Raw genomic sequence first — 15,411 nt, forward strand, 5'->3', positions numbered from 1 at the left:
CCAGGGGCATGGCTGACAGTGTGCACACTTCAGCAGAATGTAAAATGACTTTTACTTGATACTTTCTCTGCTCAGATATTTTCCATCACAAAAGAAAGAAGTAGAAAGAAAAAGCGCTGTCCACTACTATGACTGTCAAACCCCAGGGTGAGAAACTAGAACCGCAGACATTAGAACGCTAACCCGTGCATCTCCCAAGTGCCTTGTGGCAAACTCAAGCATTGATTTCATGTTTTCTTTTAACAGTGACATTGTCTGTGCCACTCTGCCATGAAGCTGTGACTGCTCAGACAATAAATAAAAATTGATCTATGCAGTCTCTGCAATCACAGCCACTGAAGCTTGTAACTTTAAGAATTGCAATTACTGTTAAATTTAGACCATTTATCTGTTGACTTTTCCATGAAATATTGAGCAAGTAAAACAGCTTTGAATGTCATGAAGCTCAGAAAATTCATATTTGTGCAATTATCTTGGGCCATTTCAATTAAATCCATTTACATAGTGCCAAATCACAACATGGGTAAGGTGTAGTACCTTGAACAAGATGCTGGTAACCTTAACAACACCTTGAGCAAGCACAACGGCAAAACCTTCCTCAGGTGTTTTTTGATTGTAGGAAGATACCTTAAGGAGACCAGACTCAGTGGGGTGGCCATTGGCTTTGACCATATCAAATAAGTAAAAGAAAACATGAGTTAAATAAAAGCAAGACAAGGAACTGCCAGATATGTAGTGACAGAAATGCTGCAGATAAGCCACCATATACACAGTATGTATTGAAGACAGCGATCAAAAGACAAGAGGTGAAACGTAGAGGTCCAATAAAATGAACTAGAAATGAACAAGTCAGTGCTGCCAGATCACCCATTAAATAGTACATTCACATTAAAATAGTACTATAAACAAAATATCGCACTCCAGCCACCTCAGCTGCACCTGACAATGTTGGGTCACGGTGTGTGTGTGTGTGGGTGGGGGGGTGACACACTCGCACGCCATTTGTGTTGTGACGGGGGGGACTGTACACTCGCATGCCATTTGTGTTGCTTGGTGATGGCAAACTCTTGCAGCACTTAGACAATGCAGGGCCATTCGCACATCCAGCTCGAAAGTGGTCACCTTCTCTCTACTCTCGTGCTGGCTGCGCGAATGGCCCCACCTTTTCTAAGTGTCCCGCGAGTGGTATTAGATGTTCGTGGGTGGTACCTGGACTCCGGTCAACTCCAGCCAAGATGAGTCAAATGGCCATTTGTCCGGCATTCGCTGGTGAGAAGGCTGCCTCGATCATGACATCCGGCAATGGTTCGACATGGCCATTGATTTCGTGCAGCTCCTCGGCCACAGTATGATATGTCTGACCTGCGTACAACATGCCGTGTGAATGTTGCAAGCATGAATCAGATGGCAGTGCGACCTCATCTTGCCCGCCATTCCAATGGGTTTCTGGCGTGAGCGGCACGCAAATGTAGAGCGCATGTGCTGTGCCCGAATGGATGTGGCGACTGCTGCACGAGGCATTCCAGTGAAGCTCCGATTTTCCACAAGTGCCATTCAAAACCTCCTTCATGTGGCATTCTGCTTCAATCATGTTATGTGTGAAGGGGCCCTTAAATGTGTTTTAAGGGGGGGAAAGTGTTCCAAAGCACAGAGTATGAACCAGGCATTTGGGTGAATACATTTTGTTACCTACACATGTAGTTTAGGTGTTATGTGCTCAAACTCTGAGATTAGCGGAGCAAGCATAAATGCACAATGTAGTCACTGAGTGACTGAGAAACTGGATCCACAGAATTTTGAAAAGACTACTGCATACTCACCTTTGAAATTTTGGCTTCTGATGGATAGAGGTGAGGTCCAGTGAACCTCCTATTTTTGGCCATGTTAGTATCTTTAAACATAATAATTTGCAGTTATTCTCTCAAATATTATTTAAATAGCAATGTTGGGACATATCTGGGTTTGCTCAGGCTGGCACATTGAAATTTCTGAAGCCTTATTTCTATTTATAGGGTACTGGTAGCTATGAAGTTCACTCTTGCTTGTTAGTGAACATCTATCCATTACTGGCAACAGCACAGTGGCATGCTGGTTTGTACTTTATTTTGCAACAAGGAACTATGCGGTTCAAAGTCATGGATTTTTAAAGGATATACTTAGAGGTTTGGTTAAAAAACAGGTCATGAGCGAGACGCAACTTGAAGTGGTCAATAAAGCAGGAGAGAGACTAGAAATGATCTGGTCTTTTTTTGGGGGGGGGGGCGGGGGTGCTGTGGCTCCTATAGGTTGAGGCTTGTTAACTTTAACATGTCACCATAGGTCTTAAAAGGATGACTCCACAAACAATACTTTTTTGGATGAGGACAGTCTTTTAAATCCCCAAACAATGAGAGGGAAACTTTTAGCTGATTGCAAAAAATTTTTTTTACATTTTTTGCTATCTGTCAGCAACATACTGATTGAGCTGATAAAGTTTATGTGTCTATATACATATATGCGAGGTCTGTTAGAAAAGTATCGGACCTTATTTTTTTTTGCTTTTTTTTTTTTTTTTTTGGTTTTAAATCAAGCCTGTTTGTGTGAGCCGACCTTGAACCTTCATGCGTATGTGTGAATTTTTTCACACCTGTCGATTGCGTCAGTTGCTGGCAAGCAGCGTTTGTATGAGGACGTGTGCAGCACACTGGGCAGATTTTTATTGCAAGGAAAATGACGGAATGAGTGCATCAGCGCCACATCAAATTTTGCCAGAAACTGAGCGACAGCCAAGTGGAAACCATTCGGAAGATTCAGACAGCTTTCAGTGACGATGATATGGGAATCACACAGATTAAGGAGTGGTACAACCGGTTTAAAGACATCCGCACAATGGTGGAGAGCGAGCGACGCTCCGGGCGGACATCAGCATGCTGAAATGACCAGCGAATCTGCTTTTACTCCGTCAGAAGCTTCAGGAAAGAATTTCGCCGCCACTCCTTTTCATGGCAAAATCTTCTGTCACAATGGAATGTGCCGAAAAAGTGCTGATGTCCACCTCTTCCGCAATCTCTCTGATAGTCACACGCTGGTCCCGCATCACCACAGCGTTCACTTTGACAATGAGCTGGTCATTTTGGCATGTTGGCATGAAAAAATTCACGCATGCGCACGAAGGTTCAAGGTTGGCTCACGCAAGCAGGCTTGACTCAAATGCATCAGTTTTTTTGCAAAAAAAAATAAGGTCCGATAGTTTTCTAACAGACCTCGTGTATATATATATATATATATATATATATATATATATATATATGTTGATGTGCTGATGTCCACGTCTTTTCACAATTCCTGTGCTAGTCAGATGACATACCGGATCAAGACAGCGTCCAGTTTAAAAATGAATGGCACATTTTACTGTTACAGGAGTTTTTGTCATGGAAAGAGAAGCTGCTCCACCGCGCGTCGCGATGCAGCCGCTCGGCGCAAAGCAATGCCGTGATGAAGCCTTCCAGGACATGTTGGGGCAGGTCCAGCTCATGCACAATCACAATCAGATAATCACACGACTGAAAAGCAACCGACAGCCGTCTGAAATCCACCTTTAAGCCGTCCTGTGAGACCAACACCGAGGTGGTTTTGTGCCGCACCATCGTCCCTGAAAGCCATATTAATTTTTCGAACGGTGTCCACCTGGAGGTCTCTCACAGTTTCTGGAAAAAAACTGATGCAGCAAAGCTCCAAATCGTTCAGACATTTATTCGCAATAAAAAATAGACGAGAGGGGTGGACCAGTGCTCACACAAAGCCTGCTCACAGACGAATGAAAAAACTCACGCATGCGCACGAGGGTTCAAGCTTGTCTGACGCAATCACACGTGATTCAAATCCATATGGTTTTTGAAAAAAATAATAAGGTCGGATACTTTTCTAACAGACCTCGTATATATATATATATATATATATATATATATATATATATATATATATATATATATATATATATATATATATATATATAAAAATTGGCAAATGTATATCAGTCCAGTATATTGTCACACAACATACATAGAGTACATGCAACCATTTATATAAAGAAATAGTTGACAGAGTGTTAGACTGATTTATGATACATTAAAAAAAACTGGAACATGTGGCTACTTCCTGTCTCAAGCATTGAAGCAAAAGCTGCAGTCTTGCACACCTCTTTGGCACCATAAACAATATTACAGTTCTTGGTTCACATTTTACAAACCTCGGTTAAAAACTATGCTTTTGAAGCTGCTTTTGTGCATGAATAGTGGCATCAAACTCGTGAGTGAATCAGCAACTTTTGCATAATCCATCAATACAGAACATGCAGACTGCAAAAAATTGTGATGTGATAGAAGAAATCTGAGCTCAAATTCAAATTCAGTACCCCAAAATTGCCATAAATTAGTTCTCAAAGTCCATGCAAGAATTTATTTTGTTGTTGTTGACCAGTGTAATATTTTAGCCCTATTTATTTGTAGTACAGTTAAATATATTTTTATGTTGATTTGAACCAATGTACTTCCTCAGTCTTATTTACATGTAAAAAATGGCAAACCAATATTTATCCTTTGCGTAACTGTGGATGTGATTGATATCAAGGAGGGTCATCATTAGCCATGTTTTTCCTTTCATTTATTGGTTTTATTTCTTCATTCTTACCAACCCCAAAATATACTAGTATGTCTTTAGGGCTTGGCCCTAATTTTCATCACATTTCACTAAATGTGTTGTGTAAATTACTGAAGCTAATAAACCAGCAAAGGCACAAATTGGGTTATTCCTCTATCCCAGATGAAAAATGAGTGTGAAAGTAAAAGGTTATTGTCAGGTTGGTCTTGTTTGTTGGAACAAAAAGACAGTCTCCATGCATTTATGTAGATGACGAAGTTATTTCAAGGTGAAGTGCAACCACAGTGTCAAACTGGATGTGCAATTGCACTGCACCACCACATCTCATTGTGGCTGATGCCCATTATGAGCTGCAAAATTACAAAACAGATGCTCTGCCAGCATCATCATGGAGCTCATATTAGTAACCCCAGGAATTGGGCTACAATATCATCCATTTCCTACCCTGGTAATTTCAGATTTAAAAGAGTACAGCACTCATACTGAGCCATACTGAACACATTTTATGGAAGAAGGGCTTCCTGGAGTTCTTAAATGTTGAATGTAGCATCTGAATTAGCATTTTATGATTTTTTTTTTGTAATTAGACAATTCATTAAAGCCAGGTGATACCTAAAGACACATATTCAGAATATATTGAGGTTAAAATGTCAACATTTGCACTTTTTATGCTGACATTTTCGGATTTCTGTGACATTCTAAATATTAAACATTTATGCTTGATTTTTTGAATATATCCATTGATTGATATTCATAGCAGCTCTGCAGTGTTGCCAGATGTTAAGTGTACCATGAAATACTCACAGATGGATATGCCAGATATTGAGAGAGATTGCAGTTGTAGCTGCTGCCTCCTCCCTACATTCAAACCATTTGGTGCTAAAAAGCGACATGTCACTGAGCCATAATAGAAAGTTTGCCTTGTTATTCCAGTGGTGAAAGCAGTTAGCTTGCTTCTATCCCAACAGCAGGTCTCTCATCTGGAGTTGTCTGAGGAAGGGCATTAAGCATGAAACGTGTCAAACAAATTTACATGCCAATTCATATTGGATCCGCTGTGTCAACTTGGAGCAAAATAGGAGCTCCCACATGAAATTATTGATTAATTTAATGTTTACAGTGCAGCTGGGCCTGTTTTATGAAGCAGTCTAATCTTGTTTAGTCAACTAAACTCACTTAGTTGGCTAATTTTTTGACAATAGTTGCAAAGGCTCTTAGTCAGCTAAAGTTTTGCGTTACCCGACTAAGGTTTTTAGCCTGGTACAGAGGACGCTAATCTTATTGTAGTCGTCAAAACATCAGTGTCTTGCCTCAAACAATTGCGGCTATCATGTACCACAACTTGATGGAACACTCAAGAGTAGGGCTGCGTATCGAGAACCGGTTCTTTTCAGGTATTGTTAAGAATCGATTCGATCCACCAACATCAATAGCCTTTTTGCTTAACGATTCACTTATCGGTCCTTCACAGTGACTGTTGTTTTTGAGGGTGTTTGTTGGGAAAATGATCATTTCTCTACGGTGATTACAGACCCTGCAGCAACTCTTTAATCAACCGCTTCTGCAGTGAGACTCCACTTTGAAGTGTGAACCAATGAAGCAGTGCTTTGATCCGCTGGCTCGTTGGTTCTTTGATTCATTGCTCTTCAGAAGTGGCAAGCCCGCTTCTTAACCCATCTCAAAGCCATTAAAATATGTCAATCGTGAGTCACTTCTGTGTGGATTAAAGTCACTAACTGGGACTCTTGTCTTGTTGCAGTCAAGAAACGAGAATCGTCCTCTGTTCCGTTGGCACAGCTCCAAACGCTGCACGGCTCTGCCGAGACAGAGTCCAGTCAGAATTAATAACTTCAAAATGAATTGTCATTTTAAATAAAATGGCATCTCTTTCCAAATGCTGTAATACAGACAATAAACTACAATCGACTAAAACGTATTTTTCCTCCCAAAATGAGACATCCTGCATTCTTTATGACTTTCTTTATTCCTGACGTGCAGCACAGCCAGCTGCAAGAGCTCAGGTCAGACATATGGAAAGACATTCATGCCAATAATGTCTGAAAGGAAATGCTTTTGACAAAAACTACAGGTTTTGTTTATTTATATTTATATCCAGAGATCAAGGATCCACCATGTAGAGTTTATTATGTCCAGAGTTTAAGGATCCAGTGACCAATTTCATATTTATTTACTTTAAGACTCAATAAAATGTTGCTGACATAGAAAACTTGTAAAGCCTACTTTTAGTACACAGAAAATTCACAAGAGGTATCGATAAGGGAATCGATAAGGAATCGGATCGATAAGCAGAATCGATAATGGTATTGATATCAATAAAATCTTATCAATACCCATCCCTACTCAAGAGCACACATTGCTCGTATTCCTCCAAAAGGAGAGCTTCCTCCGCTTTTGGCCATGGTTACAGCAGACGATGACTAGCATGATGTGTTTGTGACAGTTCTCATATTAGCCACCGGGTGTTGCTGTTAGGCTCAGCAGTGTTGTGTGCACAAAAAGGCCTGATGGGAGTGTAGAAGAAGAACTGCTAAGCTAAGACTTAATCATGTTGTTCTGCAGTTCATATGTGTCTGTAAATGTTTAAAAATGCCATTTAATGAAACAAAGGCTGGATAGTTCATGACAACGATCAACCCGGAAGTAAATAAAATTGCTGCGCACTGTTTATAGGCCAGCGACAGTAGCTCAGTGGTAAAGTTTCGGGCTGACAATCAGTAAAGCACAGGTACGAATTCCGTGGGTGGCATCTATTTTTTTTTCCACAAAAGTGGCGCAATGTGGTTCCACACATACCAGCTGGTTTTTATTTTTTATTTATTCCACAGCAGCTGCGCAATGTAGGACAACATTGCTCACACTGTGTTCCTCCTTGAAAGATACCATCGCCTGCCCGTCGGCGTGATGTTTCGTGATTTGCTCATACATATTTGCCGTGAGTCACCCCGAGTTGTATTTATTTGCACTATGTGTGAAGGGGCCCTAAATTAACGTTTAAAGGACATGCTGCAGATTATTTAATGTCCCGGTTCAGCAACACAACATCAAAGTATTCATGAGTGTAAGTCTATCCATGCACATGCCATAATAATTAGTGGTTGCTGCTGTATTGTATTGCTAATTAAAGCGACAGAGAAACCAAAACATTTTGAACCACTGAATCAATATGAAGCAATTTTGCTGAAATGTTTCAGTGTTTTGAAACACTGAGATTTGCCCTCTATTGGGGTGATATGGTACTATGAGGTCCCTAAGATAAGATGGGACCTGATTATTCAAAGCCTTATAAGTAAGAAGAAGAATTTTAAATTCTATTCTAGAATTAACAGGAAGCCAATGAAGAGAGGCCAATATGGGTGAGATATGCTCTCTCCTTCTAGGCCCCGTTAGTACTCTAGCTGCAGCATTTTGAATTAACTGAAGGCTTTTCAGGGAACTTTTAGGACAACCTGATAATAATGAATTACAATAGTCCAGCCTAGAGGAAATAAATGCATGAATTAGTTTTTCAGCATCACTCTGAGACAAGACCTTTCTAATTTTAGAGATACTGCATAAATGCAAAAAAGCAGTCCTACATATTTGTTTAATATGCACTTTGAATGACATATCCTGATCAAAAATGACTCCAAGATTTCTCACAGTATTACTAGAGGTCAGGGTAATGCCATCCAGAGTAAGGATCTGGTTAGACACCATGTTTCTAAGATTTGTGGGGCCAAGTACAATAACTTCAGTTTTATGAGTTTAAAAGCAGGAAATTAGAGGTCATCCATGTCTTTATGTCTGTAAGACAATCCTGCAGTTTAGCTAATTGGTGTGTGTCCTCTGGCTTCATGGATAGATAAAGCTGGGTATCATCTGCGTAACAATGAAAATTTAAGCAATGCCGTCTAATAATACTGCCTAAGGGAAGCATGTATAAAGTGAATAAAATTGGTCCTAGCACAGAACCTTGTGGAACTCCATAATTAACCTTAGTCTGTGAAGACGATTCCCCATTTACATGAACAAATTGTAATCTATTAGATAAATATGATTCAAACCACCGCAGCACAGTGTCTTTAATACCTATGGCATGCTCTAATCTCTGTAATAAAATTTTATGGTCAACGGTATCAAAAGCAGCACTGAGGTCTAACAGAACAAGCACAGAGATGAGTCCACTGTCTGAGGCCATAAGAAGATCATTTGTAACCTTCACTAATGCTGTTTCTGTACTATGATGAATTCTAAAACCTGACTGAAACTCTTCAAATAGACCATTCCTCTGCAGATGATCAGTTAGCTGTTTTACAACTACCCTTTCAAGAATTTTCGAGAGAAAAGGAAGGTTGGAGATTGGCCTATAATTAGCTAAGATAGCTGGGTCAAGTGATGGCTTTTTAAGTAATGGTTTAATTACTGCCACCTTAAAAGCCTGTGGTACATAGCCAACTAATAATGATAGATTGATCATATTTAAGATCGAAGCATTAAATAATGGTAGGGCTTCCTTGAGCAGCCTGGTAGGAATGGGGTCTAATAGACATGTTGATGGTTTGGATGAAGTAACTAATGAAAATAACTCAGACAGAACAATCTGAGAGAAAGAGTCTAACCAAATACTGGCATCACTGAAAGCAGCCAAAGATAACGATACGTCTTTGGGATGGTTATGAGTAATTTTTTCTCTAATAGTTAAAATTTTATTAGCAAAGAAAGTCATGAAGTCATTACTATCAATCAATCAATCAACTTTTTTCTTATATAGCGCCAAATCACAACAAACAGTTGCCCCAAGGCGCTCCACATTGCAAGGCAAGGCCATACAATAATTATGAAAAACCCCAACGGTCAAAACGAACCCCTATGAGCAAGCACTTGGCCACAGTGGGAAGGAAAAACTCCCTTTTAACAGGAAGAAACCTCCAGCAGAACCAGGCTCAGGGAGGGGCAGTCTTCTGCTGAGACTGGTTGGGGCTGAGGGAAAGAACCAGGAAAAAGAGATCGATCACTAATGATTAAATGCAGAGTGATGCATACGGAGCAAAAAGAGAAAGAAACAGTGCATCATGGGAACCCCCCCACAGTCTACGTCTAAAGCAACATAACCAAGGGATGGTCCAGGGTCACCCGATCCAGCCCTAACTATAAGCCTTAGCGAAAAGGAAAGTTTTAAGCCTAATCTTAAAAGTAGAGAGGGTATCTGTCTCCCTGATCTGAATTGGGAGCTGGTTCCACAGGAGAGGAGCCTGAAAGCTGAAGGCTCTGCCTCCCAATCTACTCTTACAAACCCTAGGAACTACAAGTAAGCCCGCAGTCTGAGAGCGAAGCGCTCTAATGGGGTAATATGGTACTACGAGGTCCCTAAGATAAGATGGGACCTGATTATTCAAAACCTTATAAGTAAGAAGAAGAATTTTAAATTCTATTCTAGCATTAACAGGAAGCCAATGAAGGGAGGCCAACACGGGTGAGATATGCTCTCTCCTGCTAGTCCCCGTCAGTACTCTAGCTGCAGCATTCTGAACCAACTGAAGGCTTTTTAGGGAACTTTTAGGACAACCTGATAATAATGAATTACAATAGTCCAGCCTAGAGGAAATAAATGCATGAATTAGTTTTTCAGCATCACTCTGAGACAAGACCTTTCTGATTTTAGAGATATTGCGTAAATGCAAAAAGGCAGTCCTACATATTTGTTTAATATGCGCTTTGAATGACATATCCTGATCAAAAATAACTCCAAGATTTCTCACAGTATTACTAGAGATCAGGGAAATGCCATCCAGAGTAACGATCTGGTTAGACACCATGCTTCTAAGATTTGTGGGGCCAAGTACAATAACTTCAGTTTTATCTGAGTTTAAAAGCAGGAAATTAGAGGTCATCCATGTCTTTATGTCTGTAAGACAATCCTGCAGTTTAGCTAATTGGTGTGTATCCTCTGGCTTCATGGATAGATAAAGCTGGGTATCATCTGCGTAACAATGAAAATTTAAGCAATACCGTCTAATAATACTGCCCAAGGGAAGCATGTATAAAGTGAATAAAATTGGTCCTAGCACAGAACCTTGTGGAACTCCATAATTAACTTTAGTCTGTGAAGAAGATTCCCCATTTACATGAACAAACTGTAATCTATTAGACAAATATGATTCAAACCACCGCAGCGCAATGCCTTTAATACCTATGACATGCTCTAATCTCTGTAATAAAATTTTATGGTCAACAGTATCAAAAGCAGCACTGAGGTCCAACAGAACAAGCACAGAGATAAGTCCACTGTCCGAAGCCATAAGAAGATCATTTGTAACCTTCACTAATGCTGTTTCTGTACTATGATGAATTCTAAAACCTGACTGAAACTCTTCAAATAGACCATTCCTCTGCAGGTGATCAGTTAGCTGTTTTACAACTACCCTCTCAAGAATCTTTGAGAGAAAAGGAAGGTTGGAGATTGGCCTATAATTAGCTAAGATAGCTGGGTCAAGTGGTGGCTTTTTAAGTAATGGTTTAATTACTGCCACCTTAAAAGCCTGTGGTACATAACCAACTAACAAAGATAGATTGATCATATTTAAGATTGAAGCATTAAATAATGGTAGGACTTCCTTGAGCAGCCTGGCAGGAATGGGGTCTAATAAGCATGTTGATGGTTTGGATGAAGTAACTAATGAAAATAACTCAGACAGAACAATCGGAGAGAAAGAGTCTAACCAAATACCGGCATCACTGAAAGCAGCCAAAGATAACGATACATCTTTGGGATGGTTATGAGTAATTTTTTCTCTAATAGTCAAAATTTTGTTAGCAAAGAAAGTCATGAAGTCATTACTAGTTAAAGTTAATGGAATACTCAGCTCAATAGAGCTCTGACTCTTTGTCAGCCTGGCTACAGTGCTGAAAAGAAACCTGGGGTTGTTCTTATTTTCTTCAATTAGTGATGAGTAGAAAGATGTCCTAGCTTCACGAAGGGCTTTCTTATAGAGCAACAAACTCTTTTTCCAGGCTAAGTGAAGATCTTCTAAATTAGTGAGACGCCATTTCCTCTCCAACTTACGGGTTATCTGCTTTAAGCTACGAGTTTGTGAGTTATACCACGGAGTCAGACACTTCTGATTTAAAGCTCTCTTTTTCAGAGGAGCTACAGCATCCAAAGTTGTCTTCAATGAGGATGTAAAACTATTGACAAGATACTCTAACTCCCTTACAGAGTTTAGGTAGCTACTCTGCTCTATGTTGGTATATGACATTAGAGAACATAAAGAAGGAATCATATCCTTAAACCTAGTTACAGCGCTTTCTGAAAGACTTCTAGTGTAATGAAACTTATTCCCCACTGCAGGGTAGTCCATCAGGGTAAATGTAAATGTTATTAAGAAATGATCAGACAAAAGGGAGTTTTCAGGGAATACTGTTAAGTCTTCTATTTCCATACCATAAGTCAGAACAAGATCTAAAATATGATTAAAGTGGTGGGTGGACTCATTTACTTTTTGAGCAAAGCCGATAGAGTCTAATAATAGATTAAATGCAGTGTTGAGGCTGTCATTCTCAGCATCTGTGTGGATGTTAAAATCGCCCACTATAATTATCTTATCTGAGCTAAGCACTAAGTCAGACAAAAGGTCTGAAAATTCACAGAGAAACTCACAGTAATGACCAGGTGGACGATAGATAATAACAAATAAAACTGGTTTTTGGGACTTCCAATTTGGATGGACAAGACTAAGAGTCAAGCTTTCAAATGAATTAAAGCTCTGTCTAGGTTTTTGATTAATTAATAAGCTGGAATGGAAGATTGCTGCTAATCCTCCGCCCCGGCCCGTGCTACGAGCATTCTGACAGTTAGTGTGACTCGGGGGTGTTGACTCATTTAAACTAACATATTCATCCTGCTGTAACCAAGTTTCTGTTAGGCAGAATAAATCAATACGTTGATCAATTATTATATCATTTACCAACAGGGACTTAGAAGAAAGAGACCTAATGTTTAATAGACCACATTTAACTGTTTTAGTCTGTGGTGCAATTGAAGGTGCTATATTATTTTTTCTTTTTGAATTTTTATGCTTAAATAGATTTTTGCTAGTTATTGGTGGTCTGGGAGCAGGCACCGTCTCTACGGGGATGGGGTAATAAGGGGATGGCAGGGGGAGAGAAGCTGCAGAGAGGTGTATAAGACCACAGCTCTGCCTCCTGGTCCCAATGCTAGACAGTCACAGTTTGGAGGATCCCAAAAAATTGGCCAGATTTCTAGAAATGAGAGCTGCTCCCTCTAAAGTGGGATGGATGCCGTCTCTCCTAACAAGACCAGGTTTTCCCCAGAAGCTTTGCCAATTATCTATGAAGCCCACCTCATTTTTTGGACAGCACTCAGACAGCCAGCAATTCAAGGAGAACATGCTGCTAAACATGTCACTCCCGGTCCGATTGGGGAGGGGCCCAGAGAAAACTACAGAGTCCGACATTGTTTTTGCAAAGTTACACACCGATTCAATGTTAATTTTAGTGACCTCCGATTGGCGTAACCGGATATCATTACTGCCGACGTGAATTACAGTCTTACCAAATTTACACTTAGCTTTAGCCAGCAGTTTCAAATTTCCTTCAATGTCGCCTGCTCTGGCCCCCGGAAGACAATTGACTATGGTTGCTGGTGTCGCTAACTTCACATTTCTCAAAACAGAGTCGCCAATAACCAGAGTTTGATCCTTGGTGGGTGTGTCGTCGAGTGGGGAAAAATGGTTAGAAATGTGAATGGGTTGGCGGTGTACACGGGGCTTCCGTTTAGAACTACGCTTCCTCCTCACAGTCACCCAGTCGGCCTGCTTTCCCGGCTGCCAGGATCTGCCAGAGGGAAACTAACGGCGGCTAAGCTACCTTGGTCCGCACCGACTACAGGGGCCTGGCTAGCTGTAGAATTTTCCACGGTGCGGAGCCGAGTCTCCAATTTGCCCAGCCTGGCCTCCAAAGCTACGAATAAGCTACACTTATTACAAGTACCATTATTGCTAAAGGAGGCCGAGGAATAACTAAACATTTCACACCCAGAGCAGAAAAGTGCGGGAGAGACAGGAGAAGCCGCCATGCTAAACCGGCTAAGAGCTAGTAGCTGCGCTAAGCTAGCGGATTCCTAAAAACACACAAAGTGAATAATGTGTAAATAATTTAGAGGTGATTCAGCAGAGGGAGTGCTTTAGTTAAGGCACGTGAAGATAACACTGTGAAACAAATCGTTATCTAGGTAACTAGATCAATCTAACTGCGCAGATTAAAGAGCTAACAGATACAGCAAAACACCGCTGTGCTCCGGAACAGGAAGTGATACAATACCGCAGTGAGAGCCAACCACCAGTAGAGAAGATGAGTGAGTTAGCCCACAGATCCTTAAACAGACTGGCTGTGCTTTTAGCAGGTTACAAGTTTTGTCTGCATACCAAGCAGAACAGTGTCAAATTTGGTAAGGCTGGGCAGTCTATCAGGGATTGCACCCATGTCAATAGCAGGATGTACAGTGCATCCAGAAAGTATTCATGGCACTTCACTGTTTCCACATTTTATTATGTCTAACATTTTGTTGCCTTATCCCAAAATGGAGTAAATTGATTTTTCCCTTAAACTTCTACTCACAACACCCCATAATGACAACATGAAAAAAGTGTTTTGTTTGGGGTTTTTTTGGGTTTTTTTTTTTTTTTTTGCAGATTTATTCATAATTAAAAACTAAGAAATCACGTGTACATAAGTATTCACACCCTTTGCACAATATTTTGTTGATGCACCTTTAGCAGCAATTACAGCCTCAAATCTTCTTGAATATGATGCCACAAGCTTGGTGCAGTTTTGCCCATACCTCTTTGCAGCACCTCTCAAGCTCCATCAGGTTAGATAGGGAGCGTTTGGGCACAGCCATTTTCAAATCTCTCCAGAGATGTTCAATCAGATTAAGCTCTGGTTGGGCAGGCCAAGGAGTACTGTCAACTGTCAACACTGTCAAATGTGGGACCTTATATGTAGACAGGTGTGTGACTTTCCAAATCATGTCCAAGCAACTGAATTTACTCCAGGTGGATTCCAGTTAAGCTGTAGAAACATCTCAAGGATGATCAGTGAAAACAGGATGCACTTGAGCTCATTTTTGAGGTTCATGGCAAAAGCTGTGAATCTTATGTACATGTGATTTCTTGGGGTTTTTCTATTTTAATAATTTTACAAGAAAACTTTATTCTCATAGTTATTATGTTGGGTTGTGTGTAGAATTTTGAAAAAAATGAATTTCATCAATTTTGGAATGAGACTGTAGCATAACAAAATATGGAAAAAACTAAAGCACTGTAAATACTTTCTGGATGCACTGTAGTGGTAGAACTGAAGCATGTGAGATGTATTTGACCTAATACCCAAATATCTGGAAATGGAGATTGGTTTACAGGTGGCTGCACTTGATGTGTGGCCACAGTGTCAAACAGGAACTTTGAATGGTTGTTTTTGTTATTCAAATCAAAGTAGTAGGCCCATTATGTAGCCAATTGCGTATGCTTATATTCTACAATAGCATCACGCCATGCAGGGTGGAAGAATTCTAGTTATGACCTATGCCATTTGCACTCAAGACTTCTTGACTGATGTTTGAGGCCACCAAGCCATTCTGTATCTGTGTACTCTTCATTTCATATGCACTGTGCCATTGGAACAAGCAGGCAATCAGCACTGCTGCTGAGTTAGCACAGAGTCACAGTGCATGTTTCAGAAGTACAAAAACACTCT

At 40.3% G+C, this 15,411-nt stretch overlaps 1 protein-coding gene across 1 annotated transcript in view; it reads left to right on the top strand.

The window, feature by feature from the left end:
- The window catches only part of LOC117503844 (CUB and sushi domain-containing protein 1-like), a 2,069,078-nt gene that overhangs the window by 2,010,073 nt on the left and 43,594 nt on the right, over positions 1-15,411 (top strand). The gene's annotated exons all lie outside the window — the stretch shown is intronic.

The sequence above is a fragment of the Thalassophryne amazonica genome, chromosome 2 (assembly GCF_902500255.1).
Source record: "Thalassophryne amazonica chromosome 2, fThaAma1.1, whole genome shotgun sequence".
In the NCBI taxonomy this organism is placed as follows: Eukaryota; Metazoa; Chordata; class Actinopteri; order Batrachoidiformes; family Batrachoididae; genus Thalassophryne; species Thalassophryne amazonica.